Source organism: Rattus norvegicus, chromosome 18 (genome assembly GCF_021556685.1).
Source record: "Rattus norvegicus strain SHRSP/BbbUtx chromosome 18, alternate assembly SHRSP_T2T, whole genome shotgun sequence".
NCBI classification, from domain to species: domain Eukaryota; kingdom Metazoa; phylum Chordata; class Mammalia; order Rodentia; family Muridae; genus Rattus; species Rattus norvegicus.
In genome coordinates this window covers 36,816,987-36,823,065 of record NC_141551.1, presented here as the reverse complement: position 1 = coordinate 36,823,065, position 6,079 = coordinate 36,816,987, and the positions used below count along the sequence as shown (strand labels likewise).

The 6,079-nt window shown below is 41.5% G+C and overlaps 1 pseudogene; it reads left to right on the top strand.

Moving 5' to 3' along the window:
• The first annotated feature begins 2,268 nt into the window (after nt 1-2,268).
• LOC120098347 (U7 small nuclear RNA) lies at nt 2,269-2,324 on the top strand (annotated as a pseudogene).
• The last annotated feature ends 3,755 nt before the right edge of the window (nt 2,325-6,079 follow it).

Here is a 6,079-nt window from a genome sequence, read left to right as displayed (position 1 = left end):
AGCCCTGGAGCCACGCCCCCTCTGCGTGAAAGGCCCAAAGTAAGGCTGGGCGACCCGCGCCTGCGCGCGATTCGCCAATGAGACGTTTGTTTATTGGGCCGTGGCCTCCAATCGGTCTTCAGGCTGCTCAGTTCCTGCTCTTAAGACCAACTCCCCGCCGCCTTTGATTGAGTGCAGGCGAGGGTGTCTTTTGCGCCTGCGTGTCCTGTGCGTTTCTTACTATACTAGTGCAAAGTTTTGAGCTCCTATATTCTAGGACTCCTCTCTTCCACATACACGCCACAGCATCTCAGGCTTTGTCACAGTGGCTCTAACTAATGGTAATAAGTAACTGAACAGGCACTCCGTTTTTTGGCGGCAAGCCCAGAGCACATATTAAACAGAAGGGGTTATCCACGATTGCTGTCACCAAGTATTGTGCACACATGCTCACCACCGTATTTCATTACCTCTACGTCAAATGCCAACCCTCTGAAGAAATATTAATCCGGTTTTTGTTGGCAGATAGGGTCTCACCACATAGTCCAGGCTGGCCTTATACTCACAGTTCTCCTGTGTAGCCTTCTGAGTGCTGGGATTATAGGCCTGCCCCCACTACCAATGTGCTTTGTTTGTTTGCTTGTTTGTTTGTTTGTCTTTGAGATCCTGAAACTTGCTCTGTAGACCAGGCTCGCCTCTAACAAAGAGATCTCCCTGCTTCTGGTCCCTCTGATTTTAAGCTCCTAAAAGCAAGCTCAGTGGGACTACTTTGTAGGACAGATTGGTGCTGAGATAGTGATGGGTGAGTATTGAGCAGAGACACGCCTTGACCAGGGATACTTAGTCGTGCATACCTCTTGTCTTCAAGTATTTAAATCTAAATCTCACATCTGAACTCCAAAGCTAGACTGAGGGGACGGTTTTGAAAGATTCCCCAGAGCTTCTCGGAATGCTCTCTGCAGGACAAAATGGCTGGAAGGCACAAGTAGGGGCTTAAATAAACATCACCGGGCAGAACAAAGAACAGTTACTCACACCAGGTGATAAGCAAAGTAGTTCTCTTGCATTTTTAACAATCTGTCTTCCTTAGTCAGGTCCAGTTGCTGAGTTTTGGGCTAATTTAAAACTCTATCTCTCAGTTTCACTGGACCCCTTTATTTATTCTCTTCCCAGTGTGCAAACAGTGAAAGCATCACCTTCCTTTGCTTCCCTTCTCCCTTGGAGGACAAGTGGCTTGCTATCTCAGTAGCACTGATGTAGGCCAAGGCTCCAACCCTAGCAAGGTCTGTAAAGTGAAGACAAGAACTTCACCCCTCTATTTGATACCAAAGGAGAGCTCAAAAAAGACAAACTTGCGGTCACTATTCCACTTCCTACATTCAAACACACCACTTATACATGCCTGTTTCACATTCATTGCTCATGTTGCCAAGAGGAGTCTAATTCATTCTGGAAACATGGAGAAACTGAATCCATCTGTTCTTCCTTGCCCTGCTCTGCATGGCTGTGGAAGGGACAGTGTGACAGGGTTCCTGCCCCTGAAGCAAAGCCAACAGGTATGGGCCTCCATGACTGTTGACAGTTGCTAGCCATAAGGCTTTTTGTATAACAATGTACATATTTTACTTTATGTTTCTTCTTTTGGGGGAATGCCCTCTCTGCCAAGGTTGATGACTCCATGATCCTGGGAAGTGAGAATGTATCTCTGATTTAGAGGACTGCAGGACAGCCCTTAAGGCTGTGGGAAGGAATTCTGAAAATATGAATTCAAGAATACATAAATCAATGCAAGAGCTGTCCTTTAAAGAATTTCTCAACTACACAAAATATAAGGATGCAATGTCAATTATATATGTGGGGGGCTTCATGGGCCTAAAAGAACAGGGGCAGCTGCACTAATGAGTCAGCTGGTCAGAAAGATATTAATGAAGGAGATAAAGAGATTTCAGGAGTAGTGATCTCAGGGCAAGGTCCCACCCAGCTAAACTCATTGTTTGTGCTTACAAAGGCAAGCGGATCTCTTGAGTTCATTTGCTATGCTAAAAAAAAAAAAAATGTACTTTTTGTCCTTTTCTAAGAACCAAGGGGCTAAGGTCATAAAATGCTAATTCATGGGATACCCAAAAGGGAATCTTGGGTAAATGACTAAATTGATATGAAAATAAAATATTAGACTTTGGTCTGCAAGAGCTACCTAGAGAGAGCTGCTTGGAAAGCTAATATTAGCTCTTTTATTCTTTTCTGTTGGGTTTTCTGACTTTGGTTAAAAAAGCCAAAACTTACCTAAAGAGCTAATATAGCTCTTTTAAAATTTTTCTAGCTTTCTGACTTTAGTCAGAAAACCTAAGCACTATCTGGTGACCTATCTAGAGAGCTATCTAAAGAGTTATCCCAAGCAGAGAGCTATCTTAAGCAGAGAGCTATCTAGAGGGCCATCTCAAGAAGACTACAGAGCTGTAAGCTTGCTCCCATCACTGACTTCGAGTCATTTCTTCAGTCACTCCCAAATACCCCTTTCTTAGGACCACCTCTCTAAGCTGAGTTTGGTACTTGGCACTTCCTCTTAAATCAGATCTTTCTCACCCTAGGTCCCACCATTACCCAACATATCTCCTCTGTCACAGATTCAGTTTGTTTTACCATTTAATTTCCTTTTTTTTTCTCTTAATTTTTGTTCAGTCCACACTCTAGCTTTGCATAATTTATCGGCACACCTGTAAGAGCTGCCTAATTAGTACTTCTACATCCGTTCTAGGCCTGAGAAACTTGCATACATTTGTTTTGTTTTATTCAATAGAACCAGGTTACTATTTTTTCAGCTTTAGATTATCCCCTCATCAGCCTCATCAGCTGCAGATGGGTGCTATCCCTTCTCTCTGGGCTCAAGATCTAAAAACTTGCAGTCATCTGCTTTGCTCTACAGTCTCCTGACTATATTTTTTGCCTTTCTTAGAGAATCTCTCAAATCAATCTTCTAGTATTTTCAGGGCCTTTGCCTTTCTGAAGTTCACATTTATTTTCTTGTGACTCTTCTGAGGCTGTATTTTCCCTTCATTGACTTCCTCATCCTCAGAAAAAAATAAGTAACATATTTTAAAGTTTTTCTTCTTCCTACTTTGTTATCCCACTCAGCCGCATTTGATGTTAAATTGGTCTCCAGCTACCATATGTCCTTGACCCCCGCCCCACAACACACACTTAAGAGGAACGCCGGAGCCTAGTGCTATGAAAGCTTGCAACACAGTGGAGTTTTTTTTTTTTCCCTAATAGATTGTTCGGGATGGTACTTGACTTTTATTTTTTAGATACTTCCTATTGAGAATTTTACCAAACCCACCTCCCATTCTGTCTATTCCAATTACTTCTCTATATTTTGTATACAACTTCTCTTGCCCTCACCCTACATCCATGGACTCCTCCTGTATGTGCATGAAGTAGAGCATACGTGGTATTTCATGGGCAGTATCGCTGAAGGAAACATACTTTCCCTCCCCTCTGCAGCTGTACATTATCAATAGTTTCTTAGCTAGGGATTTTTTTTTAACTTTCTCCAAATTAATATAATTTCAGCTGACTTGATCTTGTGAATGAAGTTATAGCCACTGTAAATTCATGTGTGTAATATCCTTGTTATAACCAGCAAATAATATTTCACTGGAGACTTCTACTACTGTTGGTTCTTATAATCTTCCTGCCCCTTGTCCTTTGGTTTTAAGGCCTTACTTGTAAGTACTTTTGAATAGTTAAGGATCATAGAAACATAATAGATGGAAACCTATTTAACAGCAAAATGGAGCCTAGAGCAACAAGAAAGTAGAAAGGTTTTCAAAGCAACTTATTCATTCCTTCTGGCTGAACAAATTCTTTAAGGACAAAAATGCTTCCAGGTTCAAAGCATTCTGGAAATAATGGAGGGAAATACAGGCTGGCATATTCCATTCTATTTATCCAGTTCTCTCATAGAGGAGTCTTAGATTTTTATAAGAAGCAGGCCTTGGAAGAGAAGTTGAGCTCAAGTAGTATGAAGAAAGCAATCCTAGAAAACACTTACAAGGTATTGGTGTTCTTGGTTATATGGGATGATTGATCAAAGAAAAGAGAGCCATTGCAGGATGGCTTCTCAGCAGCAGGGAATCAGTCTCTCAGGGACTAGATACTGGCAACTTCCTAGAAGTTGTTTGCTTGTTTGTTTGAGAGTTTCTCTGTGTAGCCCTGGCTGTCCTGGAACTTATCTTGTAGACCAGGCAGGCCTTAATCTACCTGCCTTGGTTCCCAGAGTGCTGGAATTTAAGGTTTACATCACCTTGCTTAACTCCTAGCAGCTCCTAGAAACTCTTTTCTTTGTTACTCAGAGCTCTTTTAATTGTTATACAAAAAGGCACCTTTAGTAACTAATTTCCCCCTTACCAAATCTTTTTATTGGATCTATGGGTTGACTTGAAAGTCCATCACCTTAGAAATTCTCAGCCATAAAAGACTTCCTGTTTGTCAGGCATGTTGACACTAAGTTATGTAAGGACTCTGAGAATCCTTCTAAAGAATAACCCCATAAAATCTCAGATAACATTCACTGACAAAAGGCTACTTCAAAGCTTAGGTGCCATCACTTCATATTCATGCAAGACACATGGGTCTGCTAAAATTCTGCTACAACAAGGAAGCTAGTCAAGGATGATAATAAAGACACTAAAGGTTTATTATTAAGAAAATGTTAATGGTAACTGGAACTTAATGAACTTAATCTTTTACTGTGGAAATCCGGAGATAGTGTAAACCATATTTTACAGTTAGTCCACAGAAAATGGGGTATAGTTTAAAATAGAATGACCTCCATAGGTTCTTATATTTGAAGGCCTGGTCTACATGTGATGGAACTCTTTGGGAAGGATTAGGAGGTGTGGCCTTGGTGGAGCAGGTATGTCACTGGAGGTTGTCTTTGAGCTTTCTACTTTGTGGCTGTTGTCTCAACATGTAAGCTCTTGATTACTCCCCTAGTACCATGACTTCCTGCCTGATGCCATGCTCCCCACCTTAATGGTTATGGGCTAACCCTCTAAAACGGCAAGCCCATAAACTCTTTCTTTCATAAATATAGGATATACAAAATCCTATAGATTGATGTCTATATGCAGGTGAGGGCTGGCACAAGTTAGGTCAAGGCCATGATTGGACAGTAAAAAAGTAAGGTCGGGACAAAGTCTTTGTAAAGTGAGAGAGAAGGGAAAGGGATAGAAGCAAGATGGAGATGGAGAAGGATGACCCAGATCCGGGTGATCTTGAATGGCCCTAGGTAGTAATGTATATTTCTCAAGGGATGGATTTCAATAGGTAAATATGTCTTATCTCGGTGGGCGGTTTATATCTTTATCAAATGGTTATGAGTTTATTGTGTGGATATATTGGGAATTGAGAATTTAACACATAAATCTGATTGATAAATTTACAGCTTCTTAATTCATGATCTCACAGGATTCCAGAGAAACCCTGGAACCAGAGAGTTTGCAGCTAGTAGAGAGCCACCGGGAGAGAGACTACCCAGAGATAAATCATGATTAGTTCCATGTGGCCCTCCGGTGCCAGAACTAACTCTAGGGACCAGTATGGCAAGGTACTAAGCTGGAACGGCTACTGACTGCCTGAGTCAGAGAGTACTTGGGGCCAGCATGGAACGGTAACACGTGCTGGAACTGGCTTTTGAGATAAAGATACCCTTCAGGGCCATGTGACCCAACGGTGCTCCACCAGCAGGGGATAAAAGGCTACCTCTTTTTTTTTTTTTTTTTAAATATTTACCACAACAAAACCATATCATTTTAGGTGCAAGTAAGTTCCCAATTTTCACGAAGTGCTAAACCTAGCTGCTTCAATTTAAATTTCTGGAGATGTTTATTATCAAGCATCTTGCTAGGCATTTTTTTTCTTTGGTCTCTTCATATCTGTGCCCAGCCTTCTCACCCACAGGTCTCTAATAGATAGTACACCAAACGATAATTCTCAAAACCCAAAACCTCACCCCTATCTCATTTTTTATGGCCCTTGGATTGATAAGTACCAATAAATTGAAACTTGGTTTTGAGAGAATGGGGATGCTGGGGCTCCT